Below are 19,817 nucleotides of genomic sequence, written 5' to 3' on the forward strand. Positions count from 1 at the left end.
TAGAAAATCTGCGGAGGGAGTTGAAAGTCCGTGTTGCCCAACGACAGCCCCAAAACATCACTGCTCTAGAGGAGATCTGCATGGAGGAATGGGCCAAAGTACCAGCAACATTGTGTGAAAAGCTTGTGAAGAGTTACAGAAAACGTTTGGCTTCCGTTATTGCCAACAAAGGGTACATAACAAAGTATTGAGATGAACTTTTGGTGTTGACCAAATACTTGTTTTCCACCATGATTTGCAAATAAATTCTTTAAAAATCAAACAATGTGATTTTCTGAGTTTTTTTCCGTATTCTGTCACTCATGGTTGAGGTTTAGCCATGTTGACAATTACAGGCCTCTCTCAGGGGCAGTTTACATGGCGACTCTGCGACACAAAGACACAATGACTGAGTAGCGGAATTGCCTTGCGTGCATATGGTGTCGGCGAAGACGAAAAATTCTGAATCCTGTGTCTGTATTGTGTACATATATGAATGTTTCCATTTTTGTGCCTTTTGGAGCAAAAGGAAAATGCCATTGCTTCGAATGGGCGGGCATGTTTTCTTCCGGGCTGAGGAGCCCCGTGGGGTCAAAGTGCATCATTCGCTGTCGCCTTGTAAATCTGCACTGCCCCCTAGGGCTTGGCTTGAATACTACATCGTTTTCGTGCGGAATTGCGACATTGTTCGAATGGAAACGAAACCATGTAAATGCACATTTGGAAATTTTTCGTCTTCTCGGAGAGTCACCATGTAAACGGCCCCTAATATTTTCAAGTGGGAGAACTTGCACAATTCGTGGTTGACTAAATACTTATTTGCCCCACTGTATTAGAATCAAAATTTTAAGCACTTTTACCTTTTCTCAACTCTATTTCTGGTATAATATTCCACACAATATTTGACTCGCCATGGCAGTTGCTGTAGATCCATTCAATTTGTAATTATCCATTGGTACAAAAACAGCAATTATCTGCCCAGGGAAAATGAGCCTGAAGCTTCCTGAATCCTAACAAAGAAGCTAATGTGGCTTGCTAACGTAATTGCATTGCAGGGTTGCAGTACAAGAAGGAACATTAGCGGTGCTATAGTGTGAATTACGGGGGCATTGTGCGGGTCCGTGGCGCTATAAAGGGTGGCGGCGAAGGCCTGGCGAGCGAACATGATGGGTCCGCTCTCTCGCATCATTACCATTCATCAACGCTATCATCATTAGAGCCCTAAAAGCCGCAGCCGCGCTGGCTATAATCTTCCGTGGTGAAGGCAAAAAGGATTCGCCGACGGACACTTACAATTTGCATATGTGTTGGAGCCACTCGCTGTGTGGGCAACATGAAAAATGTAATTTTATGGGTGACTTGCCGCCAACTCAAGATGGCAGCTATGCACCGCTGAGAGGTGAGCGTCGCAAAGTGAAAGCCGACTGACGTTTTTTTGGTGTTTGATTTTCCGTGCAAATGGCTTTTCATTGTTTCACGATTGTTCTGCCAGATCCGCAATAAAAAAGAGCCAGTTTTACATTGATCACTCTGGAACTTTGGCATGTCACCAGATCAACAACCTTCCTTCTGTTGTAATTAACATCAACTAAAACATGTTGATTCAGTGCTAGCCCTCTCAGTTCAAATGGACTTTGTGACCATTCTCTCCTTCTTCCAGTGGCGCCACCAGGGGGTGGGCAGGGGTGGCCACGGCCACCCCTATAAATTGGTTGGCCACCCCGCTTGCCAGTATATCGTTAGATTTTTGTAGCATCAGTTATGCATTTCATCCCAAATGAATGCATTTATTTTGTTTTGTTAAATGAAGGGCTGTCAAATTTATCGCGTTAACGGGCGGTAATTAATTTTTAAAAATTATTCACGTGAAAATATTTATCGCAACTAACACATTCGCGGTACGACTCATTCACACATTGTCGCAAACAGCCTACAATAGCGTCGTTTTACTTATATACAGAGATAAGAGGCAGTGTTAAGTGAGTGGAGTAGATACAAGCGTTCATTGGGGCCATGTTTTTAATTGGCAAAAGCTTTGTCATCTCTCCCACAGCAACTATAAATATTGTGGGAAGCGACATGGGGAAGAATGACAGGAGTTGATCTTTTTCTCAATACCCTGTAGTGTACCCAAGGCAGAGAATATATAGCACTTGCATCCACCACACACAGTCATGGTTGCACCACTTCCCATCATGCATTTGGGCAGAACAGTTAAGTCGCTACAGTATCATTTACTGAAAGCTCAACAAATAGACTAGATGGCAATATTTAGTAACAATATACAAACTCACATTTATCCTTTAAGAATTACAAGTCTTTCTATCTGTGGATCCCTCTCACAAAAAGAATGTTAATAATGTTAATGCCATCCCGTGGCTTTATTGTTATAATAAACAAATACAGTACTTATGTACAGTATGTTGAATGTATATATCCGTCTTGTCTTATTTTTCCATTCCAACAATAATTTACAGAAAAATATGGCATATTTTAGAGATGGTTTGAATTGCGACTAATTGCGATTAATTACGATTAATTTATTTTGAAGCTGTGATTAACTAGATTAAAAATTTTAATCGTTTGACAGCCCTAGTTAAATGTACACCTTATGCCTAATATACATAACACAATAAAACAGAATTGTTGTGGAACTCAAAATGTTGACTGGACAGTTATGGACTATGCACTTTAAATCATTAGTAACAGCAAATATTACACAATACACCAAAGTATATCAGTAGCAGTGTCCTTAAGTCTTTCTGATAGTTTTCCCCTGACCTTTTTACTGCAATAATAAAATGAAAACCTGAAATGATGGCTTTTAGTTTTGGCCACCCCAAGATTTTAAGTGGCCCCATCTGGCCACCCCTATGAAAAATTTCTGGAGGCGCCACTGCTTTCTTCCTCAGTCTTGAGTCTGAAATTTTTTATAAAGCCTGTGCACATTTCATATGCTGTTTTTCCGTCCAGGGAAATTGAGTTGAGCCCAAAAAGAAAAAAACATGTCCTGTCTGACAATACAAGAGGGAATGATGGGTTGCGTTCCAGCGTCACAGCTGGCTTCCCGCACTTTGGTAGCCACATGCTCATCCATCTGAAAAAGGCAAAGTCCTCCGAAAGGATTTTATGATGCGCCACAGGAGTTCAAAAAAATAAAAGAGACCCACACGGCGCCATCTTCCTGGCGTGCAGCTTCCGCGGCAATATATCAATGCCGCCAGTCCGGAGAGACATCCGAGCGGCGAATGTCCGAGATGTTCAATTTATAACGACACTCTACTGTGTGGCTGTCGATTGGGTGCATGAGTATCACACTGTAAATTCTAACTACAGAAGAACTGTCAGCTGGGACCATGGGACGCAACTGCTGCTGTGAGATGCATGAAGATACAAGGGTTAGATTGGCGGCGGCGGAAAAGGGCACGCGTCTTGGTCTTGAATGTGAGGTGTCAGCGCTTGATGAATGCCTGACATCATTATTGCGCGACTGGACTCGAGCAGGGTGATAAGCCGCGAGGAATCGCTGATGGATGGGCCACCTTCCGTGGAGATAAGGCTCATTTCGGACGTACAGAACAGACAGATTTCGATTTTGACGTTAATAATCTTCTGTGTCCCCCGTTAGGAAATCTTATTTGGATCCTGTTTCGAGCTAAAATTAGACATAATTTCGCAAAAGGCTGCCAGTTAGCGGAAATAGATTGTTTAAATTTCAGTCCTTGAAATGTGTAGGGGGGTTTTATCTGACGCTCTACCCAAAGGCATGGAGGTCCTGGTGATTAAAGGCCAACAGTTTAATTGAAAAAAAAATAAAATAAAAATAAAAAATGCCCATATCTCAGAAACTACTCGAAGGATCTTAATGAAACTAAATACATTTTATGTTACAAGTACAAATACACTCACCGGCCACTTTATTAGGTACACCTGTCCAACTGCTCTTCACACTCAACACTTAGTTTCTAATCAACCAATCACATGGCGGCAACTCAGTGCATTTAGGCATGTAGACATGGTTTAAGACAATCTCCTGCAGTTCAAACTGAGCATCAGTATGGGGAAGAAAGGTGATTTGAGTGACTTTGAACGTGTCATGGTTGTTGGTGCCAGAAGGGCTGGTCTGAGTATTTCAGAAACTGCTGATCTACTGGGATTTTCACGCACAACCCTATCTAGGGTTTATAGAGAATGGTCCGAAAAGAAAGAAATATCCAGTGAGCGGCGGTTCTGTGGGCGGAAATGCCTTGTTGATGCCAGAGGTCAGAGGCGACTGGCCAGACTGGTTCGAGCTGATAGAAAGGCAACAGTGACTCCGTAAACTTCACTGGCTTCCCGTCAAACAAAGAATCAACTACAAGATCCTCATCATCACCTTCAAAATACTCCATGCCCTGGCCCCTCCCTACCTTTGCGATCTTCTCTGTCTAAACAATCCAACACGTTCACTTTGCTCTACCACTATTCTTCCCCTCTCCGTCCCCCGTGTCCGCCTCTCCACCTTGGGTTCCAGAGCTTTTAGTCATTGCGCCCCCCAGCTCTGGAACTCCCTACCCCCTGATCTTCGCAGCATATCTACCCTAACACTTTTCAAATCTAGACTGAAAACACACCTGTTCACTCTTTCTTACCCACCATAACCCCTAGCTCTGTTATATTTTTACTTCTTTTTATTGTGCTTTTAATTTTTTATCCTTTTAATCCCTTTTTATCGTACTGTGATTCCATGTCTCTTGTGAAGCGTCTTTGTGTGTTTTGAAAAGCGCACTAGAAATAAATGTATTATTATTATTATTATTACGTCGAACTTTGAGGCAGATGGGCTACAGCAGCAGAAGACCACGCCGAGTGCCACTCCTTTCAGCTAAGAACAGGAAACTGAGGCTACAATTTGCACAAACTCCTCGAAATCTGACAATAGAAGATTGGAAAAACGTTGCCTGGTCTGATGAGTCTCGATTTCTGCTGCGACATTCGGATGGTAGGGTCAGAATTTGGCGTCAACAACATGAAAGCATGGATCCATCCTGCCATGTGTCAACGGTTCAGGCTGGTGAAGGTGGTGTAATGGCATGGGGAATATTTTCTTGGCACTCTTTGGGGCCCTTGGTACCAATTGAGCATCATTGGAATGCCACAGCCTACCTGAGTATTGTTGCTGACCATGTCCATCCCTTTATGACCACAATGTACCCAACTTCTGATGGCTACTTTCAGCAGGATAATGCGCCATGTCGTAAAGCTGGAATCATCTCAGACTGGTTTCTTGAACATGACAATGAGTTCACTGGACTCGAATGGCCTCCACAGTCACCAGATCTCAATCCAATAGAGCATCTTTGGGATGTGGTGGAACGGGAGATTCGCATCATGGATGTGCAGCCGAAAAATCTGCATCAACTGTGTGATGCCATCCTGTCAATATGGACCAAACTCTCTGAGGAATGCTTCCAGCACCTTGTTGAATCTCTGCCACGAAGAATTGAGGCAGTTCTGAAGGCAAAAGGGGGTCCAGCCCGTTACTAGCATGGTGTACCTAATAAAGTGGCCGGTGAGAGTATTTGTTCTATGACAGATTTTTAAAAACGTTCAATATGAGCGCCACCTGTGACTCTGCACACGTCGAGGCGGTATTCGATGTAGTTTGTGCCGTCTTTGCAAAACTTGTGAAGAAGGCACGCTGCACTGTCTTCGGTGACTGAGTCCGAGCATACTAACACGCCTTTTCTTTTGAAGTGAACAAAATTTCTTAACCTGAAAAGATAGAAATGCCAAACGTTTCTCCACAAGCTGTGAAAATTTGAGGTCGTTCCAATGAAAATTGTCAAAATTATTGGCCTACGAAATGGGGTCAAACATTTTGGAACACCCTGTATATCTCCCAGTTGGTAGCTTGATCCTATTTGATCGAGTCTTGGATGGACTACATTGATCTGAACATTGTCCTATTGTCTGATGTCCAAACCAAAGGGGGGAAGTCGAGGAACAGACATTCCTTTTTTAAATTATATGGCAAAAATGAATCCAATGTTGGTGGGTGGATAGTAGTTTTCATACGATTCCAATCCCATTGCGCCCTTGAGGGATTACAGTCCTCAAAATTTATCATCCAACCATCCATTCTCTGTACTGCTTTGCCTCACTAGGGTCTCTGATACATTGGATCCTATCTCAGATGACTTGTCGGAAGGTGGGGTACACCATGAACTGTTTACCAGATAATTTCAATCTTTTCTGAGGTTTTATCACAACCATAATGGCTTGAGGTGTCCAACATTTCTAATAGTCAATAGTTGACCTGAGAGCCAATAAAACATTTAGCCGGAATACATATGACGTGTTCTCCATGATGAATTGCGGTTTGAGCATTTTACGTCATCAATAGAGGAGATGAACAATGAGAACAACGCGTACAAGCTGTCGATAGCGCGCTAAAAATGTCGGACACACTCGGCCGAATAATCCAGCGGCTCGTTTACATTTTCATGACGGGAAGGCTACATACGCTTCCGTCCATATCCTCGTCATTTGGAATTTATCTCAACAGGACACACAATGCTCACTTTCCTTTTAGCCCACAGGCATGCCTGTTAGGAAGATTTAACATGTCTCCCAGCTGCCTTCAATTGATTTGAGGTGATTCCCGGCGGAGCGGAGTAAATGAAATGTCAACATCTGTGACGTGTGATGAGAATTAATGGCGTGAGCCCACGACTACGACGACGACAGAGACAGAAATGAGAGCGGGAGTGAAAGCTTCAGATAATGGCACACGCTTGTGTCAGTCGACATATTACATGACACCGTGGAGTCGCTCCGAAAACTCCCATCCTACGATGATTTTAATTTGCGTTCTCATGTACATTTTCAAACTGAATGATGGAAAAAAAGTGGCACTCATTGACCGAACAATTATTTTCCAAGGTTGCTGCACTTGGTTTATCATTAATAAACGTGCACACAGTGGGGCAAATAAGTATTTAGTCAACCACTAATTGTGCAAGTTCTCCCACTTGAAAATATTAGAGAGGCCTGTAATTGTCAACATGGTGAAACCTCAACCACGAGACACAGAATGTGGAAAAAAAACAGAAAATCATATTGTTTGATTTTTAAATAATTTATTTGCAAATCATGGTGGAAAATTAGTATTTGGTCAATACCAAAAGTTCATTTCAATACTTTGTTATGTACCCTTTGTTGGCAATAACGGAGGCCAAACATTTTCTGTCACTCTTCACAAGCTTTTCACACACTGTCGCTGGTATTTTGGCCCATTCCTCCATGCAGGTCTACTCTAGAGCAGTGATGTTTTGGAGCTATCGTTGGGCAACACGGACTTTCAACTCCCTCCGCAAATTTTCTGTGGGGCTGAGACCTAGAGACTGGCTTGGCCACTCCAGGACCTTGAAATGCTTCTTACGAAGCCACTCCTTTGTTGCCCTGCCTGTGTGTTTGGGATCATTGTCATGCTGAAAGACCCAGCCTAGTCTCATCTTCAATGCCCTTGCTGATGGAAGGAGATTTTCACTCAAAATCTCTCGATACATGGCCCCATTCATTCGTTCCTTTACACAGATCAGTCGTCCTGGTCCCTTTGCAGAAAAAAAGCCCCATAGCATGATGTTTCCACTCCCATGCTTCACAGTGGGTATGGTGCAATTTAGTATTCTTTTTCCTCCAAACAAGAGAACCTGTGTTTCTACCAAAAAGTTCTATTTTGGTTTCATCTGACCATAACACATTCTCCCAGTCCTCTTCTGGATCATCCAAATGCTCTCTAGCGGACCGCAGACGCGCCTGGACGTGTACTTTCTTCAGCAGGGGGACACGTCTGGCAGTGCAGGATTTGCGATAGTAGCCTTTGTTACTGTGCTCCCACCTCTCTGTAGGTCATTCACGTGGTCCCCCCGTTTGGGGTTCTGGGATTTTTGCTCCCAGTTCTTGTTATCATTTTGACGCCACGGGGTGAGGAGGGAGTTGAAAATGTGTGTTGCCCAACGACAGCCCCAAAACATCACTGCTCTAGAGGAGATCTGCATGGAGGAATGGGCCAAAATACCAGCAACAGTGTGTGAAAAGCTTGTGAAGAGTTACAGAAAACGTTTGGCCTTCTTTATTGTCAACAAAGGGTAATAAAGTACTGAGATGAACTTTTGGTAAAGACCAAATACTTATTTTCCACCATGATTTGCAAATAAATTCTTTAAAAATCAAACAATGTGATTTTCTGTTTTTTTTTTTCTCCCCACATTCTGTCTCTCATGGTTGAGGTTTACCCATGGTGACAATTACAGGCCTCTCTAATATTTTCAAGTGGGAGAACTTGCACAATTCGTGGTTGACTAAACACTTATTTACCCCACTGTACGTGATTTTCGGCACTTGGTTTACTAGCGCTAGTCTCGTGTGTGCACATTTGATTTGTAATCTTCCAAAAGATTCGGACTGTTGACGCTTTGTTTCGACTCATGACGCTCAGTTTCCGATTTTGATACTTTGTTTCGACTCATGACTACAAGTCATCTTCCTTCTTGGCAATTATGTTTGATAGCATCACTAGTAACAAGTGTGCTAAGAACTTAAGTTTTATTACAGCAATTTTACAGTTTGCGTTAACTATTTACGTGGAATATCCGTCTTTTTTGGAGGAAAGGAATCCTTAAGAGTCACCCGCATTGCAGCAAATTAGTTCAGTGGAAGCGAGGAATATGAAGAGATACATCACAGGCGCGTGGCACTTGTTACACGTCGATAGCGAGTAGTCGCCGGCCGCCGCATCATCATTACATGCGAGGCCACGCGGCATGATGGATCTGGGTCGCCGAGATGCAAGCGAGGTCGGATCAATGGCGGGCGGCCTTGATTCGAGTAGCCCTCGCTGGGAAACGCCATTAAGAAGGTGGAAACTCACTCAGACGCAGCAGAAAAGCCTCAAGAATTAAAAAATTAGGAAGCCGCAATCAACTGGCCAAGTGCGGATTACTTAACTGTCGTCATGGAAAAATCAGCTGTTATTGACTAGAGCTTCCTTCATTCAAGCCAAGAAAATCATTCCAGTGGATCGATTTTCCCAAGAGGGATATTAAGGAATGTCCAATACTGTACATTTAAGGACAAATTTGTTTTTCGGAATGATTACACATGAACGCAAAACTACAAATTTGGGGTGTGACAAAATATCGAAATGATGATATATCAGAATACTTTGAATCCCAAAAGGTTATCAATATGCTCCTGCCAAGAATCGAGATGTCGTTTTAAAAAGGTGTCAATGTTATAAAAAATTTTTTAAAAAAAGGAACCAACAAGTTGCTATCAAAATCCTCAACTATAATAGTGTCTTAGATAACTCTATGGTTGCCATTGATGGCGCTCGACGTCCAAGTCATTTAGACTGGGAGGGTCAAACGAACGTTCATTCATTCGAAACTAGAGCATTCACAGTCACTCTTTCTGATTTTCAGGCCATTTACAGGTCAATTTCTGTTCATTTTAGAGCAGGGGTCCCCAAGCTTTTTTGCACCACGGACCGGTGTTATTTGGGTCTTTTTTTCACAGACCAGTGTTCTGACAAATTTTGCAACCCATCAAAAATTGCAAAGATGCGGTTCTGCGCATGCGCGTCACGTTAAACATGCCCGCAAATGCAGCGATTCCAAAGTAAACACAGTAAACTTAAACCCTAACCCTAAAGAAAGGACTATTAACTTACGTTTGATCATGGAAGAACATGTAGAAAAGTTCTCCTCAGATACATCCTGCCATGTTAGCTGCAGACAACAACTCCACACCGCTCTCTCACCATTAACGATTTCGCCTTGTCGTTAAGCATTAAGTAAGAAGCCCGCTTCACAAAGATACGATGTTGGAAATTGTAGCATGGTTTTCAATGCTCTCGTAGCGATGTCAGGATATTCCGGAATGACTTTAATCCAGAACCTCGGTTGAGTTGTTGTTTCAAATGTACGTTTAAGGTCGCCGTCATTTGCGATCTCTACAAGCTGATCCTCCTGTTGCACAGATACGCTCGAATCACTCGGTTCAAGGGCTGCAACTATCGAATATTTTAGTAATCGAGTAATCGACTGAAAATTCTATCGATTAATCGAGTAATCGGATAAAACGTATTTTTAGGTGAAGAGCAATTATAAATATTGAGAAAACAAGACATTTCATCTAATATTGAACCATTTTCAGTCAATCGATGTCTTTATTTTCGATGTACATTGTTGAAAACAACAACAATTGCATCTCAGAAGTAACTAGAATAAAAAAAATAAAAAATAAAAAAAAAAACGACTAATTCACTGCTTTCACTCCAAAAAACTTTTAGATCTTATTAAAAATATATACAGTATTAGAGATGTCCTGATCTGATATTTGGATCAGATTGAACGCCGATATGGGCATAAAAATGCGCATCGATATCGGATCGGCCGACACGGAAAAATTCCGATCCAGACTTCCGATCCAGTTTTTTTTTTTTTTTTTTTTTTAAAGTCCGGTCCGGGTTTTCCAGCGCACCGATTTACATAATCCATTCCAGTTTTTGCTTCGGTTTCCCTAAAATCCGGTCCGCATTTTACAGCACAAACCACATTACCGTCTCCCAATTTACCGAGAGACTTTATTGGAAAAAAGGTCCGCTGTGTGGGATCATTTCACCTTAAAGGACAACAAAGACGAAGAAGCAGAGTGCAACATATGCCACAATAAAGTCAAGCGTGGTGGTAAAGCTGTAAGAAGTTTTAATACAACCAACCTAATCAAGCATTTAGCGAAATACCACCAGAAACAATAAAAGAAGTATGTTCAGAAAACCGAAGACAAAAAGAAAGGTCCTACGCAACTAACAATGGCAGAAACTTTTGCTATGCGTGACAAACTGGCACTCGACAGTCCCAGGGAATAACAAGAGTCATTGCCGAAGAATTCATTCTGGATGACGAGCCATTATCTCTCGTGAGTAAAGACGCACAATCCAACACTTAGAACCACGGTACAACATGCCCAACCCTCATTACATCCTTGAGCGATTCGGCCGTGGAAGATTCGAGAACGATTCACAAACATCCAAATTCCGATTATTGAAATATGTCAAGTAAAGCGGAACTAATACACAGCGCGGTCTTTGGGACTCAATGAGAAACTGACCGCATGGCATCCTGAAAGTAAACATCAGTGCTCAACTCACGGCTTTAGCTCAACTCATGCCACTGGATAAAAAACACAAGAATACCTGACTGCTGCTGACAGCCACTACAAACTACGTCAACGTTGTTTTACCGGAGATAATAGATATCATATGTATATAGAACTAGATGCAAAACGACAGACTCGACTGCGTTAGCAACATTGAAGTAATGAAAACTAGATGCGTTAGTAAACAGCCGCCATCTTAAAGCAGATGACTTCCCTCGTAAGCTGCTGTGAACCTTCCAAGCGAACCTAATTAGCTTTTTATCTAAAATACTCCTAAATCAGCAAAATCTTGACTTGAATCTATCTTCAAAACAGTTTTAAAACTTTCACATGTCGAAAGTAGACAGAAGGGGAAATTATGGAATAACGGGAGCAATTTTAACAACTTTAACAGTTGATTCGCAAAATTAAATGAATTGAATGTAGTTCAAAAGCTGCTGATACAGAATGGGGACGAGTATTTTATTTACCGTTTTAAAATGTTAAAAGCATCTAATAGCTTGGGGGGTTGGTGGGATTTTCCACTGAGGTTGTTTGTGTATTTTGCTTTTTTAAGACTGTTTACAATATTATTTGCACGTTTTACTGACTGACTATGCCATTTCTGTTTCTTATTTATAATGTTTTGTGTTTGTCACTGAATAAACAGGTCAGTTTCTTGTTGCCAACCGTTGTGTGTTATTCAAACTCACCTAATTCAGCTGGCTAGTTGTTATCAAGAGTACTAAAACCCTTTTGAATATGAGTCTGACAACTAAATAAGGAGGCTGAATAACTTTAAACTTTAATACATGCTCAGATAGGCCGGTATCGGCCAGTATCGGTATCGAATTGGAAGTGCAAAACAATATCGGTATCGGTTTGGAAGTGCAAAAACCTGGATGGGGACATCCCTACTGCCACCCTCCCAGTTCAAATGGATTGGATGTCTACTAGTGGTAAACTCATTCCAATTCAGAACAGAAGCTTGTTTTTCTGTTTATTAGTTGTTTTGTAGAATATCTTAGGTTGATTTCCTGACCAATGTATCGATAATTGTTGTATCGCCATATCGTGAGATCATCATGATCGTCAGCTTTGTATCGCAAATCGTATCATATCGTGAGGTACCAAGACGTTCCCACTCCTATAAATAGTCGTTACAGGTTGGCTTTGAAGTTTTACAAACGAATGCTGTTTTCAAGATTGATGCGTTTTATCTTGAAATCCATGGTCTCTGTGAAAAATCGAGCTGCCAGGAATCAAACAAGTTCAGAGGCAGAATGTGGATTCCTATTATCTAATCTGTCGGTCTATGCTTTATTAAACAGCGCGATATGCAGCAGGCTGAAGAAATGAAATCAGAAGCTCCGGGGAGTCCAAACGCTTTGATCAAATCCATTTTTCAGACTAGCGTTAATAGCAAAAAATATGCACGTACGATAATTTAATCGGCGGGAATCAATGGCGATGGAAAAATGGTTGTACGTGGTGATCCGGATAAGCGATTGCTCCTATCTGGCTTTACTTCGTAGATTTAGAAAGGATAGAAAAATTATTTATATTCACGCCGGGCAGTGATTGGATTTGCGGCGGCATAGTTTTGTCCCGCGACAAACTCCAGCTGTTTATCCAATTCCGTCAATCGAATCCCCGGTAAAGGCTCTCTCGGTTGATTTAATTTCAGCCAGCATCAAACCATTAACTGGATTGGTGGCTTTTTGTGAACAAAAGACTTTGACATTGATTGAGTGACTTAGACAAGAATAAATAGGGTAGTCCTTGGCTGCCATTGACAGCGATAGGCGTCCAATCCATTTTGACGGTCGTCTATCGCTGCCAGTGGCACTGAATACTGCCAATTAAAAAAATGATAAACTCACATTTCTGTGCTCGTGCTTGAATCTGGGTTTTGGCTGGGCTAGCGCTAATCGTTAGCAGCCTTTTTTCACACCCGCGCAGGACGTTGTTGCTAAAAAAAAAAAAGTGGCGGCGGTGGTTACGCAAGAGGCGCGAAGAATGCAAACTCCTACGTGTGCAGCCTGAAATCGATCAATAGACTCACCTGAAAGAAGTGCACCTCGCACAACAAAGCCACCGCCCCCACACTAATGATGCTAATGCTCTCCGGGATCATTTGTAGCGCCGATAAAGGCCGGCGACCTCGTATGTAACGTAGAAATCTGAAAGGCTGCATTGTGCCAAGGCAGGCGGCCATGTTGCTGCTCAAATGTCATCCGTTCATAAGAGGTTTATGATCTTTTTAAACCCTTTTGAAAGAGCATGGATGGAACTGAGGGAGCGCTGCTTGTTGCTGATAGGGCAGTGCTGTTTGGCGCCCCCATGTGCCGATGGCGGGATGTGAAGCCTTCCATTTGCTATGGTAAAATTTCAATGAGAAGGTATTTTTTTCGTTTTGATACGTGGGATTGATATGGAAATTAAGTTTTAGTCGTTTAATTAACGCAAAATAGCGGCAACAAATGGAGACAATGTCAACACTTTCACAAAGCATGTATTCTTTATCCTCTGTGAGAAAACTAAAATTACACGTAATTGGACCAGTGCTTCTCAATTATTTTCTGTCACACAACCCCTTGGTTCAAAAATAATGAGCATGCTCTGAAAATGAGAGCGCCGCTGCCACCCACTGAATGCGGGTGCAATGACACTTTATTCTACTACGGCAAAAATGTATGTTCCCCAAAGTCACATGGGGGCGCCCCACTATTTGAGAAGTACTCAATTCGACAAACATTTCTAGTGCTGCAACGATTAATCGATTAACTCGAGTATTCGATTAGAAAAAAAGATTCAAATTAAATTTTCCTGCATCGAGTATTCGTTTAATTAAAGTAGCGTTGGAATGGTTTATTTTGAAAGTGTTTGCATTTAGTTTTATTGATTGGGGTGGCAACATCCAGCTGCTCCGTGTTAAGACCAACATAATTTTTTGTTTGAGCTAATGTTTTTTTTTAATGCATTTGTATTTTAGTTTATAGGTATGTTTTGCGGGAATATGTGTCTGAACCATTTGTTAAGACCATTGTATTTAAAAAAAAAAAAAAAAAAAAAAAAAAAACATTAGCGTTTTATAGCATTTAAGCTAGCGGACTATTGCTATGTAAGTTAGCAATTGTTCTTTTGTTGTACATAGATCCGAAATTTTTTTTTTTTGTTTTATACCGTTTGAGGCTCAGCTCAGGTATTTTAAGTGTTCATGTTCCTTATCCGATGACTCGATTATTCGAGCTATCTAGTTCATCGATTAATCGACTACTAAAATAATCGATAGCTGCAGCCCTAAACATTTCCACTGAAAAATTTCCAACTACGTGGTTCTTTCATTCTTCTGCTATGAATTGAAATGAGTTCAATCACGAGTCGATGTCCAACTCCTCAATTGCAGTTCATAATGAAACCCCACATTAGCATTATTTAAGTGCTCATGGCATACATTGCTCCACCTATAGAAATAAATCATATGTGTTCTGCATTTGTGTTCCTATGGAAACACGCTGAATGACCCACAAAAGACATGTGTACTGTCGCTTTAAAATCAATTGTGGCATCATTTCCATCCCTTACTCTAGGCTGGTGTGTGAGTGTGTGCGGGCACTACACCTCATTTAGCTCCGCTCGGCAGGGGGAATGGAGCAATCATCAGACGGAGCTTGAAAAAGAAGAAAAAGCAAACAAATCAAAATCAAGAAAAGAGTTCCAAAAAATATCTGTTTTCTTCTACCTCGCACGCATGAAAGAGTATGATGACCAAGGGCGTAGGTTTGCATAGGGACGCAAGGGACATAACACTAGCAACTTTTTAGGATGATCGATTTGTCCTTACCAATATTTAAGCAACCTTATTTGCATTATATAATGACTTCAGTTATATAGGTCATTTAGATTGTATTCCCATATGCATTAACGGTAGAAATGACCCTACTATTAGTAAGAGAATTTTTTTCAATATGTTCAGACTTGCATTTACCCCTTTTCACTTGCTGAATGTGCCAGTCCATTTTTCCCCTTCAAATACGTTTGATTGGTTGATCACTTAAACATTATGTTGACAACATGCCGCCTCCTCCCCCCCATCAAAGAGGAGGGATATTTGATTTTTTTTTTTTCAGCCAACAGCACCAGCAGCTACTGTACATAATGTAAAAAGACGTCAATGTTCTGGAGGTGGGGAACACACCACAAATTTTGCTACTGAAAATTAGATCTAAGTTAGCTTAACATTAAACTGTGTGAATTTGCTAACCTGCAAAACTCGCGTAGGAAGCTGCTTAGAGAAGTGTCCTCCTGTATGTGTTTTCTCCTTAAACTGTAGTGAACCGAGGTTTACTCCCTTCTCCCCAATTGCCATATTTATTTTATTTATGTGGCCTTAAAGCAGCCCAAAGGACCTTTCAGTTTCTGTTGAGTTTGGCTGAACTTGTGGACAAATGCAGTAGTGTTTTATCTGAAGAAAGGCTCCATTTTTATTTATTTTTGTAATTCCCTGACAAAGAAGTTTTTTTTTTTCAGTTATATCTAGGGCTGTCAAAATTAACGCGTTAACGGGCGGTAATTAATTTTTAAAATTAATCAGGTTAAAATATTTAACACAATTAACGCATGCGCAGAACAACCCACTCAAGCATTGCCGCGAATAGACTACAATGGTGCCGTTTGAAGAATATTTGTCAGGAAATGCGTGGGTAGGCAGGTTGTGTGGACCCAAATGCAGGGAATCAATAATGCAAGGCAGGTGGCAGAGAACTCAAAAAGGTTTTAATTATAACTGACAAAAAGCACAAAATACAACCAAAAGGACTGGGGATCAAGAAGGCAAGGTTCAAACAAAAAGCACAAAGTACAAAACAAAGGCTGTGGTGATCCAAAAACTGTTAACAAACAAAAGTCAGACTAACTAATAAACTTACTTTCCAAGCAGGACGAGGAACATGAGGAACTGGGGAAAAATGCTGACATGAACGTGGCGATTGACCTTGACATAGACGCTGACATCGACAATGACGCAACAAGGAGTGACAAGAAACTGGGTGCTTATATACACACACGCAGACAAGGGGTAATGAGACAACGAGGAACAGCTGGGTAACACAGTAGGATGCAGATTGCAGGATACACTAGGAGAAGGCACAACAGGGGAAATCAATGGGCAATCACAGAGACAAGTCACACTAGGAGAAAACCAACACAAAACCTAAGAATATTGAGAGCTAAGGGCAGAGACAAGCAAGTGGAGTGGACGCAGGTGTTACCGGCATCCGCCAAGGGGGCCGCTGTTATTTTCAATGTGACCGGCATTGTCAGATTGCGCAGTGAGGAAGAAAGTGGTCGAGCGGGAGCGAGAGAGTAGAGAAAGTCCCTAGTTAGCGCAGGCTTAAGTGCTGCGTCCCCCACATGCTTTTGTTTTGTTAATAAAAGTACCAACAAAAAGCAATCCAACGCCTCTCGGTGTTTATATGTACGCCGCCGTTTTCTTCAGGAGGAAATTGGATTAACTGAGCCAACATGAATCGCCGGTGCATAGCACCGCCAATTAACAACGCAGACATTTATTTTTATTTTTCTTAACGCCATGTATTGTGCTTAACGCAGAGAAGATATACCATTTGCAGCAACCACTGTGACTCATGGTTGCTCAAATTCCCATCATCATTTGGGCAGTTAAGAACATTTAAGTCGCTACGGTATCATTTACTGAAAGCACAACAAAAATAATATTCCTATCCCTCAAAAATAAAATAATGTTCACAAAAAGCGCTCAATGCAAAGAGATCTGGCATTCCCAGTCAAAATAGCTATGCAAAATAATACTCTATTCAAACATTAGGTTTAGCTCAACAAATACACTAGATGGCAATATTTAGTCACAATATACAAACTATCAAAATTACTATAACTTGTACTCACATTTATCTTTTAAGAATTATAAGTCTTTCTATCCGTGGATCCCTTTCACAGAAAGAATATTAATGTTAATGCCGTCTTGTGGATTTATTGTTATAATAAACAAATACAGTACTTATGTACAGTATGTTGAGTGTCTATATCCATCTTGTCTTTCCATTCCAACAATAATTTACAGAAAAATATGGCATATTTTATAGATGGTTTGAATTGCGATTCATTACGATTAATTAATTTTTAAGCTGTGATTAACTCCATTAAAAAATTTTATCGTTTGACAGCCCTAGTTATATCAAATTAATTCATTTAGACAAACAATGTTGAGTGGTCTCGAGACAAATGCTTTTTTTTTTTTTTTTTTTTTTTTTTGCATTCCTGCATTTATTGTGTATGTTAATGTATTTTTTGTTCAAATATTGCAATTTAAATTCGTTAATTAAATCCAGACATTTAGGTTTTCAAAATGTTTCTTTAGTAGTTTTTGAAAACAAAGGTTTGAATCAAACGGTTTATCACCTAAACCAAACATATGAAAGTTAGCATAAATCAATACAGACCTATTTTGTATTGATCATTTTGCCTATCAATTATTAGGTTGATATTCGTGAGAAATGTAGCCCATTCACCCAATCAGTTTGGTCTTATTAATGTCCTGTCCCCAGCAAAAATTGTACATGCAGTTTATGCTGGTCTATCGTCCCTACCAATTTGAGACCAAATCTACGCCCTTGATGATGACATTTTATAGTTTGACTGTTTTTTTGTCACAAAAGTCTAAGGTTACATTAAAGTGTTTTCACTCCACAATGCTTACTATTAGCTCAATCGAGTTTTGAGAAAAAAAATGAAAAGGCTCAGAAAAGCAGATGTAATATGGAGCGCTGACATTTCAAATGAATGGATAGAAAACCGCCATAGAAATTGTGAAGGTTACGTTCTAAAAGTAGACGCCGTATTGACATGCAGCATAATCCAAAAATTGAGCCTGTAAAATATAGCTACAAAAAAAAATAATAATAATAAACTCACTGACTCTGTGTGAGTGTACCGGTGCTATTTGCTTTGTGACTTGACGTTGTGTTTATGTGGCCACACTTGGCGGCAAATAAGCTCTCCCGGTGAATCCTGGTGGCCCTTTTGTCTTGTTTACTGAGCACACTTGCAATCAAGATAAGAACCCTGCAAACACTGACCGTCTCCGCTCGCTTGACATCACTTCAATCACGTTCGCGGACAAATTTCAACAGTGTTCTTTTATTCAAAACGAGGTACCGTTGGGGCAGCTTTGAATTTCGTGACGTCTAGACCGGGTCGCCGCCAGATCAAAGCGCACCTTAGTTTGACGCTTGACATTGCTACATCTTGACCTGTGGCGAACGGGGAAAAAGAAGTTGTGTTCGCTGCCACTTGAGCTGAGCCTGCCTGTGATTGCATATCCAGCCTGGGATTAAGTGACAGGAACGAAAAAAAAAATCGATTTCAGTGAAGTGCAGGGACTGTAAATTGGACCTGAGAACAAATCTTAGTATTAAAAAAAAAAAAAAAAAAAAAAACGTCCTATAGTCCGCAAAATACAGTAGGGCTTAGTCCTCATCTTCTGCCAAAAAAAAAAAAAAAAAAAACAACTAATATTACTGCAGATTATTCAGACATTTAAGTGTCAGGTATTTTTCCACTATAACAATTGGAGGCGTGCGAAATTTCCGATTCGGTGTGGAAGATTCGAGAACGATTCACAAAAATCCAAATTCTGATTACTGAATTATACCAGGTAAAGCAGACCTAAAACACAGTCAGCGCAGTCTTTGGGACGCAATGAGGAACGGACTGAGAGTAAATATCATGTTCAAATCATGCCGCTAGATAAAAAAAATAAAAATAATACCTGACTGCGGCCGACACCTGCTTCAAACAACGCCCAGTTGCTAGTTGCTAGTTGCTACAAACATACGACCACATACGGCTATAGTACATATCACATATATGTAGAACTAGATGCAAAATGACAGACGACGGCGCTGGTAGAAAATGTAGAAAGAACTAGATGCAAGATGACAGTTTAGTAGTTGCCGCGTTGTTAATAGCTGCCATCTTAAAGCAGTTGACTTCTCTAGAAGGCTCTGTTGTAGCGAACCTAATTAACTTTTTATCTAAAATACTCCTAAATCGGCAAAATCTTAAGTAGAATCCATCTTTAAATGATGAAACAGTTTTAAAACTTTGACATGTCGAAAGTAGACAGAAGGGAAATTATGGAATAACAGGAGAATTTTAACAACTTTAACGGTTGATTCACATCATTAAATTAATTGAATGTAGTTTAAAACTGCTGATACAGAGTGGGACTTGAGTATTTTAGGGCTGCAGCTATCGAATATTTTAGTAGTCGATTAATCGATGGACTAGTTAGTTCGAAAAATCGAGTAATCGGATAAGGAACATGAAAAATTCAAATGCAAAATTCAAAAAAATTTTTTAAAACAATTGGCTAACTTACATAGAAAAACTTTGCTAGCTTGAGTGCTATAAAATGCTAAAGTTTTTCTTACAATGCTCTTAACAAATTTTTCAGACACATATTCCCCAAAAAACAGCAAAATACCTATAAAGTAAATTATAAATGCATTAAAAAACATTAGCTCAAACAAAAACTTAGCTTACTTTGGTCTTAACAGGGAGTAGTTGGCTCATTTGTTCAGCCATGCGAAAAGAGGCAGACCAGAGGGCAG

General features: G+C 40.6%; 1 protein-coding gene and 1 long non-coding RNA gene across 3 annotated transcripts in view; one reads left to right on the forward strand and one right to left on the reverse strand.

Moving 5' to 3' along the window:
* The window catches only part of LOC130927969 (uncharacterized), an 88,923-nt gene that overhangs the window by 52,990 nt on the left and 16,116 nt on the right, over positions 1-19,817 (reverse strand). Inside the window, exon 3 of the long non-coding RNA XR_009066560.1 lies at positions 14,788-14,836. This is a non-coding gene — a long non-coding RNA (uncharacterized LOC130927969). The remainder of the gene's footprint in view (positions 1-14,787; positions 14,837-19,817) is intronic.
* Positions 1-19,817, forward strand: part of chrm2a (cholinergic receptor, muscarinic 2a) — an 85,943-nt gene that overhangs the window by 50,002 nt on the left and 16,124 nt on the right. The gene's annotated exons all lie outside the window — the stretch shown is intronic.

This window comes from Corythoichthys intestinalis, chromosome 13 (assembly GCF_030265065.1).
Source record: "Corythoichthys intestinalis isolate RoL2023-P3 chromosome 13, ASM3026506v1, whole genome shotgun sequence".
Classification (NCBI taxonomy): domain Eukaryota; kingdom Metazoa; phylum Chordata; class Actinopteri; order Syngnathiformes; family Syngnathidae; genus Corythoichthys; species Corythoichthys intestinalis.